Here is an 11,385-nt window from a genome sequence, read left to right as displayed (position 1 = left end):
GTGTTAACAAGCTTAAAACTACTTTTTTTGTGGCAGTCTTATAAAATGTAGCTTTAATAAAACCTTGACCCAAATGTCAGCCACTTCAGAAAATGCCAGCAACTTTGGGGAGGGGGAGAGAAGAATGTTATTTAAGAAAAATAACCACTATCTTTTTCCTAATCTTCAACACACAATTTAAACATATACAGTTGCTGTAACACTTTACACAATTCCTATGTACTGGAGCAATGACGAGATCTAAATACAATTATATTTTTAAACGCTGGGTCAATGTTTTACATAAAAATACCATCTTAGGGCTGACCCCGTGGCGCACTTGGGAGAGTGCGGTGCTGGGAGCGCAGCGACACTCCCGCCGCGGGTTCAGATCCTATATAGGAATGGCCGGTGCGCTCACTGGCTGAGCGCAGTGCAGGCGACACCAAGCCAAGGGTTGCAATCCCCTTACCGGTCACGAAAAAGACAAAAAAAAAAAAAAAAAATACCATCTTACTTTTCCCCCTAAGTTTCTAAAATATCATGTACTTTTCCCCAACCTCTGAAGATATCCAGGAATTTTTAGGAAACTTCTGTGCAGGATCCTAATCCCTGGCTCTTTGTGCTCATTATAAAAAAGATCAAAACTTCCAAAAATGATGGTTCACTTCAAGTCAGATGAGAGACCTGGGTTCCATTCGTCTCATAGGATGAAAGCTGTGCTGCATCGACTGGCTCCATGCAGAAGGGGCATGTGAAGGATCTCAACAACCAGTCTTCTATACAATACAGATGATAGATGTGCGTACATGGCAGAAATCGAATTGGGTCCCCATAAACAAAGTCCATCATGCAGATCACATACTCTGGATCTTTTTTTTCTGATTCATCTCTTCCAGGGTCACAATCTCCTTTAAGCAGGTGGTGTATAAGGCTTATTCTCTGAGCTATCCTAATTTGCTCCTCTTCAATCAGGTGAGTTGCTAGCTAAGTATGGCTAAGTGTGCGATGACAGATTGGAACTGGGGCTTATTCCTGATAGATGGCAGTGGCTCCTGATCTGGCTCTGTTCCCTTGCCAAAGCAAGCCCTGTTGGAACTGAGACTCGTGAAGCAGAGAGATGTCATCTGAGGTGGGGGATTTAAAGTAGTTCCCCATATTCTGGGGCTAGGGTGTGTGTTGTGACAACTAGGCACTGTTTTAACAGCCTTCTCCAGACAAAGATTTTAAATCAGCTGTTATAAATATGTTCAAAGAACTAAAGGAAACCATGTCTAAAGAACTAAAGCATGACAACAATATCTCACCAAATAGAGAATATCAATAAAAGATAGACACCTTTCTACAATAGAAATTCTGGAGCTGAAATATACAATAACTGAAGTAAAAAATTCACTACAGGTGCTCAACAGCAGATTTGAACTGACAGGAGAAACAATTAGCAAACCTAAAGACAAGTCAATTGAGATCCAGCCTGGAAAACAACAAAAAATAAGAATGAAGCCTCAGAGAACTATGGGACACAGTCAAGTGTACCAAAATACACGTAATAGGACTAATGGAAGGAGAAGAGAGAAAAGGGTAGAAAGAATATTTGAAGAAATAATGGCTGAAAACTTCTCAAATTTGATGAATAATATTAATTTTTACATTCAAGAATGCAAGGTACACCAGGTGGAATAAACTCAAAGATTACACCTAGGGCTGGCCAGCTACCTCAGTTGATTAGAGTGCTGCCTTGTAACACCAAGGTCAAGGGTTCAGATCCCTGTAGCCAGTTAAAAAAAAAAAATTATGCCTAGACACATCATGGTCAAATTGCCTCTTCCAGCTTCTGGTGGCTGCCAGCATGCCTTGGCTTATGACCACATCACTCCAGTCTTCATCTTGATGGTTGGTCACATTGCATTTTCCTGTTCTGTCTGTCAAATATCCCTCTGCCTTCCTCTTATAAGCATACATGTGATTCCATGTAGGGCCCACCTGTATAATCCAAGATAATCTCCCTATCTCAACATCCTTAATTTAATCACATCTACAAAGTTCTTTTTTCCCTGAAGGAAACATTCACTGGTTTCAGGGATTAGAATGTGGATATTGGGGGGGGGGGAACATTATTCAGCATTCCACAGTTAGTATTAATCTGTACTATATTGTTTTAAATTAAGAAGATGATTGCAATCTCCAAAACAATCACTAACAAAATGCTGTGCTCCCCCCACCCCCAATGTAGTAAAAGAAACAACAGAGAATTAAAATGGTACACTAGAAAATATCTATTTAACACTAAAGAATGCAGTAATCAAGGAATAGAGGAACAAAAAAGGCATGACATATAGAAAACAAATAGCAAAATGGTGGATATAAATTCTACCTTATCCGTAATTATGTTAAGTGTAAATGGATTAAACATTCCAATCAAAAGTCAGAGATTGGCAGAATGGAGTTTTTTGGGTTTTTTTGTTTTTAAAAAGATGACCGGTAAGGGGATCTTAACCCTTGGCTTGCTGTTAGCACCACACTCTCTCAAGTGAGCTAACCAGCCATCCCTATATAGGATCCAAACCCATGGCCTTGGTGTTATCAGCACCACATTCTCCCGAGTGAGCCATGGGCTGGCCCATGAATTTCTTGTGTGTCCTTTCAGGGATATTTTTATTTAATAAATGATTTAAAACATTTAGGTATATTTCCCCCATACAAATGATAGCAATACTTTCGGCTCCTTGATTTTTTTCCTTTAACATACATTGGAGCTCTTTATCAGAACTTAGAGCCTGTACTGCCTCATTTTTTAAAAAAACAGCTAATGGAATTCCATTTTTTATGTGTATTATAATTAATTTAACCTGCCACCTATTATTGATGGACAGATATATGGGTTGTATCTGATCATTCATTATTAGAAACTACATATTCTAAATACTCGCATACAGCATTTTGTACATATTGGAGTATATCTATAGGATAAATAACGAGGAGTGGAATTGCTGGGCCAGGATATGTTTATGGGTTTTGTTTGCTTGTTTGTTTGTTTTTGTCCTCACCCTATCTTAAATCTGTAGTGTCCAAACTAACAGAAGTATTTCAGTCCAGAGTAAGAAAAACATTGATCTCAGGTACCCGCTTTGTTCTGAGACAAAGTTGTAATAGCAAGTATCCAAAATGGAAGGTAAAAGAAGGGAGCAGAGATGGTGGAAGTTGGTGAGGGAATGTTGAGCCAAAGGACACTTTGCTAAGAATGGCAGATACTGGAGTAGTTAGAATATTAACAGGAATAAACCACCAGGGCGGGAGGATAGAGTAATGAGGTGAGTCAGGTAACTTCCTCCCCTGTGTTTCAAACTATTGTGGATGAGAAAGACTGCCAATGAAATCTGAAGTCAGTCTACTTGCTCTTTTATCTCCAAGTTTCTTCCTCCATAGTACATTTCTACAAGGAATTTCTTCTTTAAAATTAACCTCAATTCAAATTACTTTTGATCAGTCATTGGAATTTTGGTTTCCAAAAATCTTCTCTTTTGGATTTCAATAACTGAATGCTGTCACCCCACATGACCAAATTATTTCTGCCCCAGGACTAAAATGCAAAGCTTCTTCCCTCGAATCTCCCCTTAGGCTGGTGGGGAAGGATCTAGTACTTCAGAGAAAATGTTGAGAGACCTCTTTGGATACCATTTTCACTAAGGAAAGCATAACAAGGAAGTTGGTTCATCAGGATTTCCCTTGGTCTGTAGCCAGGGAAACTACTATGTGTATGTTTGCATGTGTGCTTGTGTGGGGCAGGGGAAGTTATGTTTAGATGTTCACACCCGGTAGAGAACTCTTGTAACTCACTTTTTGCCAATGGAACTGTCTTGGTTCAACCAGTGGCCTCTTGTGTTGCGTGGATATGGGTGACTACACCTGGCCCTTCCACTGGCCATAGTCATTATTGGTATTTGCGTTCTCCATACAAGGATTTGGATATCTTGGCACCTGGTCCCTCCAAGAAACTATGGCTGGAGACATGTGGGAACAAACTGATGGTTATGCATATAGGACTATAATGCAGAGAGCAGAGACAGATAAAGGAGGAGAGAAAGAATCTACACCTGGACAAGGCAGAAGAGGAAGGGGTTTGAGGCAGCGGGGAGGAGAGTGAATGGGGATCCTGGGCCATCCAAAAGTAAGCATCCATTTTCACTCTAGGGAGAAGACTAGCTCAAGACTGTGCTGAGGCTAAATTGACATGTTACTTCCCCTTTCTGTTCTTCCCCTAATTCTTATTCTGACAGCTCCAGTGATTCTGTGAGCCCCAGACACATGCAGGAGCATGCAGTAATGGCTATTGTCCCCATTCCATGGATGATATAAGACAAATATGAAAACTCTAAGGAGAGAAGAGAGTGCATGGTTCAGGTCTATCCCCAAGGATCTCTAGTTCATTTCCACCGTTCCTTAGCCCTTTTCCTCCCTGCTTTTCTTGACAACCCTATCTGGCCGTAAGGTAGACTTGTATGCTAGATTAGAGGAAAGCCAAGGCTGCTGAGCTTTTCACTTTTACCCTGTGTATTCAATTCTCAGGCCCAGGAGTCAATGGCCCAGCCTCGGGGTTGGGGTCACTTTCGTACTCTCACAGGATCACACTATTACATCATTTACCCCCTTTTCCCCTCTAATTTGTCCAAAGGGGTAATTGCTGTCTTCTTCCCACATCCCTTGGGAATGGGGTTCTAGATCCTGTTCCTCACTCCCCAGGCTTAAGAAGAAAAATTAAAGCCCATTAGAAGTAGGAGGTATCGGCCCGATGGCGCACTGCTATAGTGCGCCGCTTGGGAAGCGTGGCGGCGCTCCCACCAAGGGTTCGGATCCCACATACAGACCGGTTCCCACTCACTGGCTGAGCGAGGCGTGGGAGCAGCACCGAGGGCTGCGATCCCGTTGTCGGTCCCGGTCCGGTACGGGGGCAACACTGAGGGTTGCGATCCATTGCCGGACACGGAAAAAGACAAAAAAATAATAATAATAAAAAAAAAGAAGTAGGAGGTATCGGGCCAGCCCGTGGCTCACTCGGGAGAGTGCGGTGCTGATAACACCAAGGCCTCGGGTTCGGATCCCATATAGGGATGGCCGGTTAGCTCACTGGGTGAGCATGGTGCTGACAACACCAAGTCAAGGGTTAAGATCCCCTTACCAGTCATCTTTAAAAAAAAAACAATTTATTAAATAAACAAAATAAAAGCAGGAATCAGCATCAATAAAATCAAAATGCTACTATATCATTATCTAGAGCAATTTATACATTGACTGCATATAATATTTGACTCTGAGCTTACTGAAACTTCAAACAAAAGAAAAAAACATGAAGAAAAGAAAAGAACTTGATAAATTAGAGTTTACAAGTCTAACAAGTCAGGGTCAGAGTATTTCTGGCAGAGGGAACTTCATAAATGATAGGACATTGCTTTTTAAGATAATGAACACTAATTTAGGATGGTTAGAGCTTTGATTTTGGGAACAGAGAAAGGAATTTAAAAGGTAGTCTGGGACCAAATTATCTCAAGGGCAGAGGTGAACAACCAAATGCCAGGATTAGGCTTCTACTTCCATACCACAGAGCAGAAAATAGAAGAGGCAGACTTAGAGGAGAAATAAATCCTTCTCAGTCATATCAATTCTTTCTCAAATGAGGTCATGGAGATGAGGTTTTCCCTTAGCCTCTGAATACTCCAGGACTGGTCTCCTCAACAGCCCTTCCCTGCCTCTCAGTCACTTACATCAGAAAACACACAGCTAGCAGGGCGTCTGTGCACTTTTAGCTGGGGGACACCTTTCCATCAACATTCAATGGGTCTTAGTCTGGAAGACAGTCCCTTCTCTCCCTAATTTTCTATCCTTAAGAAAGTTCCTTAATTATTCTAGGATGTGCCAACATGGTCAGAAATGACACAATATCTCCAGTACATTAACTATCCCAGAACATAATCCCTTTATTTTTTCCCTCCTTCCATCAACATTAGTACTCATTTGACCCCCATACTACCCCACCCCAAGGCAGGATTCATACTTGGACATTTTCTACTTTATTTACAGAACATGCTGAAGTCAATAGTTCATCCGGATTCCATGCTTATATAAAAAATAACTTCTACCACGATTATCTTTTTTAATGCTCTACCTCAACCCTTTGATATATGTAGAGGGAGAGGTTAGGCTGCGCTTTCCCAGACACTGGCTGGCTGAGCAACCTCTGTTAAAAACCCGTATTTATTTCAATCATGAGTTCAAGAAAAGATTATTAATCCTTTATGAGCACAAGGAGATTTATTAATCAGCAATTGTGTATTGAGTGCCTATTTTTACTTGGATCATAGGTTCTAAATGTGGAAGAAATAGATGATCAATAAACAAGTGAACAAATGCATTGGATAAATTCATACCTACTGTGAAGAAAATAAATCAAGTTGATATGTTATAGTGATGGGTGTGTGTGGTGGTGGCTACTGTTGATGGACAAGGTAGTACTCCTTGAGGAAGTGACAATTGAATTGAGATTCAAATGACAAGAAATTGCCAGCCACATGAAGCCATAGAAGGAAAGTGTTCTGGGCAGAGGGAACGGCTACTACAAACACCTTAGATAGGAATGGGCTGGTTTGTTTGAGAAACAGAAAGAAGGCCAGTGTGCAACAGCATATTGAGCATGAAGGAGTTGAAAAATCAGAATAGATGTCACCCCACTTAACCAAATAAAAAGGTGGGAGGAAATGAGTATACCCTTCTGAAATTCCTAAGAGGAAAAATGGACCTCAGAATACTTTGTTTCTCTCTTGTCTACTACAGAATACAGATTGAGTTCACTTGCAAGCACAGCCTGAGACAAGGAATTGAGTGAAGTTAGTTTATTTGGAAGGTGGTCACAGGAGGGGCTGAGGACAGAGTAAAATAGAGAAGGAGTAAAGATCATATAAGAGTCATTATCTAGGTTGTTGCTATGGGCAATAGGGGCTCCTGTCAGCTAGGTCCTCCTGAGAAACTATAGAATCAGGGCTTCCTAGAGTGGTCCATCCCAAGGACGGGGGGCTGGATCATCACCCACTCCCATCCCAGTCTCCGGCAAAATGGCGCCAATGCGGGGCTCGAATTAGGAAAGAAGCTCATGCATGGGACGGAGTCTCTTCTCGAGCAGGTTTCCCCAATTGGTTTAATTGTGGTTTTAAAAATAAAACTGTTGTATTTTATTATAACAGTTATACTTAAAAGTCCTCATCACATACCTCGGATCTGCAATAAAGACTACACAACGAGAACTCCTCGCCTTCAAATTACAAAATAAAAAAGGGGGAGCGGGCGTGGTCCACACCATGGCAGGATCCTAAAGGAGTCAGCTTGGGCTGCCCTCTCCAAGTTGGCAAGGCCGCAGCTACGAGCACTTGCTACAACCACAAGGGTTCCTGCCTCGGCTTCGTGGCTATTGCGTTCTCTTTTGATATTTTGGTTAAGGTGGCAGTTCTCTGAATTCCTAAAAGATTATAAAAATAACACAAATAATTATACGGTCATTGAACTAAACATTCCCATAGAGGATCCGAGTAAATTGGACAATTCAAAATTATCCCCTTATGATAAATTGACCACACCAACATATGTTCCAAAAGCACCGCTCATGACTAAATATGAGCTGCAGTCTAATATAAGTTGGCAAACATCATTTACTAGAGGTTCTATTAATGGCAAGAGAATGGTTGGCATTAATGAGAAATTATATGATTGGGACAAATTAAGTATATGGGAATGAAACTGTAGAACCCCCTTTACTTGGTGGTATCCAGTTTTAAATAAATCATTAAGAATTAAGAATTAGATATTGGGATAGAAATATATGCTGTAAAATTATTAAACCTGCAAAATTAGACCTAAGAGGCAAATGTCACTGGTTTTGTGAGGGATGGTGCTGTGCGCAAGGACACTTTAACATTTAGATCAAGATTATAGGGCCACAGCGAATGCATAACCTCAAGATGTGCATGATAATGCTGCTCAAATATCCACTGTTCTTTTTCCATATGAACAGTAGGTTCATTCCATTAGAACATAAGATCATTACACCCCCATTAGAATTTAAATGTTAGCATTGTTCCTTTTAGCAAATTTGTACTTAACATTTAGCAATAGACATAGGTCATATGATAGTACTATCTATCACTTTGTAACTGCAATAGTCCCACCCTGTTAATAGGGTAGATATTAACCACAGCTTGCCAACCGGAAAAGGTCACAGGTTAACTTCAGGACAATGAGAAGATGGTCCCAATCTGATAGATAACCTGATACCAAAAGGAGGAAGCACGAGCTAATCACCTGAGACGTGCAAACGAAGGGAAAAAAAAGCTGGCTTCCCCTGTCCTTTTTAAATTATTAATTCAAGCTTGCTGATGTAATAAAAGTGATACCCCAAAATCCCCTGCAGAGAAAAATCTAAATAAAAGGCATTGTCTCATGCTCTACTGTGCTCCAGCTGCAACATGCTGACAGCCGGCAGAGAGAGAACGTGCATATTGATGCATTGAGGTCTCTGTCTGTGTTTGTTATTTTCGCCGACCCTCCCTCTCCCTTTTCGGGTACCCACAACTCGACTGGAGCTGGTCTCCGGCACATCCCCCTTTGGATGACGTTGCCCTGGACTGCACTTGTCTATGGGTCTAGCAGACTCCTGCAGCACTGGAGAATGTCCTGGGGCAGAATGCACAAGATGAAATGTGCGTTCACGGGCACTGACAGTGCTAGGTGCATCTGAGCTCACAAGGAACTGTCCACCACACCCGTGTCTGAAAGCAGAGATGGTTGGAGGGGATATAATGCAGGACCCCAGAGGGCCTGCTACAGGCCCTTGCCATGATTTTTAAAATGTTCTCATCAGAAGCCATTATTCACCACATAACTTCCATGGGTGTTTATTTATGTCACTTCCACTAGCTGAAATTCAGATGTGAAATTCCTGGTTGGCAGAGAAGGGGAAATGTACTTCCACCAAACCTAGAGAGAGAAACACAAGGGAAGAAACAGAAAAGTGCTGTAATGGGCTTCCCTGTGACTCAGAAAAAGCACAGACACAAATAATTTGAAGTTTCAAGTACTTGCATAAGTTTCAGGTAATTTTTCTGTTTAAACTCAGAAATTGGATTTCAGTTTTGCCTTGATATTTCTCAAGAGTAGGTTTCAAGGATCTTGTCTGTAAGTTCTCTATGTCTGAGGCCAAAGAATGCTTCTTTCCTTTGTTTAAAAGACTTCCAGAGTTTTCTTTCTTTTTTTTTTTTTTAAAGATGACCGGTAAGGGGATCTTAACCCTTGACTTGGTGTTGTCAGCACCACGCTCACCCAGTGAGCTTCATTTTTTATTTTTATTTTTTTTGTGGCTGGCTGGTAAAGGGATCCAAACCCATGACCTTGAGGTTATAAGGCTGTGCTCTAAGCAACTGAGCTAACCGACTAGCCCTCCGGAGTTTTTATTTTTATTTATTTATTTTAATTATTATTTTTTTTTACATTCTATGATGTTGTTGCAGAGCACTTGGTGGGAGAGGGAGAAGGGAAAGGGGAAAGAAATAGGATAGGAGAATGAGGAAGGAGGAGGGGTGGTGTTGAGGCCTGTGGCACCCCCGTCATTCCTGTATGGGAGACCAGGGGGCTTCCAGCGGTGACTTGGTCATCACTGGGCTGGGTCCAGAAGTCAGAGGCGTGTGGCTGAAGCCCTCACCCCTGCAACCACCCCAGCTCAGGAGCCTGGGGTGCTCCCTGTGGTGGCTCAGTGGTCATCACTGGTCTGGTTGCAGATGTCGGTGGGGTGTGGCTGAGGCCTTCAGACCCCACCCTCTGTACTGGTTGTGGGTGTCAGAGGTATGGCTGAGGTCTGCAGTCCTCCCTCCTCCCTAGCTTGGTAGCCCAGGGGACTTCCAGTCCTTCTAGATTTTACAGGTGTTCTTTGGTGAAATGAGACCTTTACTAGTTAATATCAAACTTTGCCTCTGGTTCTGGGTACTTCATTTTTTCTTTCAGTTCTGTGTTAGATTATTCGCTGTTCCCACCACTTAAACTCTGTGCTGGAACTAATTTGTTGTCCTTTGCTTACTTTTAAAATGGGTGAGCTTCCTGTGGGGACCTGTACTAGAGCTCTATGGTTGAGCCAAATTGCTACTTTGCTGCTGATTCCCTGGGGAAGGCTTTTTGTGCAGCTCAGGTTTTAATGGTTGACTTTATAGGTACTTCCGGCTCTCGAGAGATCCAGTACACCTGGGTTGCGTAGAAACTCTGGTTCGGGCCTGAGTCTTTTCATCAAACTGCACCCCATGCAATTCTATATTACTGACCAGTCTCCTCTGAATGGTACTACGATGATTAGGGGGCAGATCAGCTGTCCTCGTTGTGTCCCAGTGTTCTCCTGGTGGGCCCATCTCCCCCAGCGCCCATGGTCCAAACACTTCCCATGGGACAGGTCATGCTCCAGTCCCTTGCGATGACTCACAGGCCTCTGAGTGGCTCCTTTTATCAGCTGTTGTGGCTCCTTACTCCTACGTGGGTCCACGGGAACCCTATTAGTGGTCTTGCTGGCCTGAGGACCACCGGGGTCCTCCTCTCCCCTGCTGCTTCTAAGCAACTCCATCCGAAGGGCACAGCTGTAGCTTTTGCCAGCTCTTGCTCTGTGTGCTCGGCAGCTCTAGCCTTGAAGCAGCTGGGCTCAAAAAAGTCAGAGTGGTTTTTCTTTCTCTCATCGTGACTTCTTCTGCCTTCATGCACTTCGTAGGTCTCTCCTCCTCTTCCCCTGAGCTCTAGTGGCCCCAGCTTGAGTGACACTGGGGACCATCTATTCTGCCATCTTGACCAGAAGTCTCCCTCCAGAGTTTCCAATTGCTACTCTTAGGGGTGGGGAGAAACAGCCATGATTTGTTTTTTCAAATAAGGTACCTATTGAATTCACATATGATGTATGGGACTTTGATTTAATTTTCCTGTTGGGTATTAAGCATTCTATGCTGTTGGGTAGTGGACATACTAACTTCCCATCATTGCCTAATACCTTAACGTGTGCTCCATGTACTTTCCCAAAATATTTTGCCAGTACAATAGCCAACAACTTAGACAGTATGATAAGATAAATTGGAACAATGAACATTTTCCTTTTACTGATTGTATCATAAGTAATTTGGAGGGAAGCCAAAAAGACAAGAGAAAATGTGGTGGACTCATCACAGGCCGTTTTGACTGGTTTGCATGATGGAGTGGGCCCAACTGGGGGTCTGTTAACCCCCTGGGGTCACTCTCTTGATTATCTCATGACCCATTGTGACTGATTGTTACGATGGAAATTATACTAGTTCTCTCCACGGGGGGGGGGGGGGGGGGGGGGTTTTTTTTTTGGGGGGGGGG

The 11,385-nt window shown here is 42.6% G+C and overlaps 1 pseudogene; it reads right to left on the bottom strand.

Annotated features, from left to right (window-relative positions):
• Positions 1 to 648: 648 nt before the first annotated feature.
• On the bottom strand, positions 649 to 1,155 carry LOC103596304 (annotated as a pseudogene).
• Positions 1,156 to 11,385: the final 10,230 nt, after the last annotated feature.

Source organism: Galeopterus variegatus, unplaced genomic scaffold (genome assembly GCF_000696425.1).
Source record: "Galeopterus variegatus unplaced genomic scaffold, G_variegatus-3.0.2 Scaffold1977, whole genome shotgun sequence".
Lineage (NCBI taxonomy): Eukaryota > Metazoa > Chordata > Mammalia > Dermoptera > Cynocephalidae > Galeopterus > Galeopterus variegatus.
This window is presented reverse-complemented; position numbering and strand designations above follow the sequence as displayed.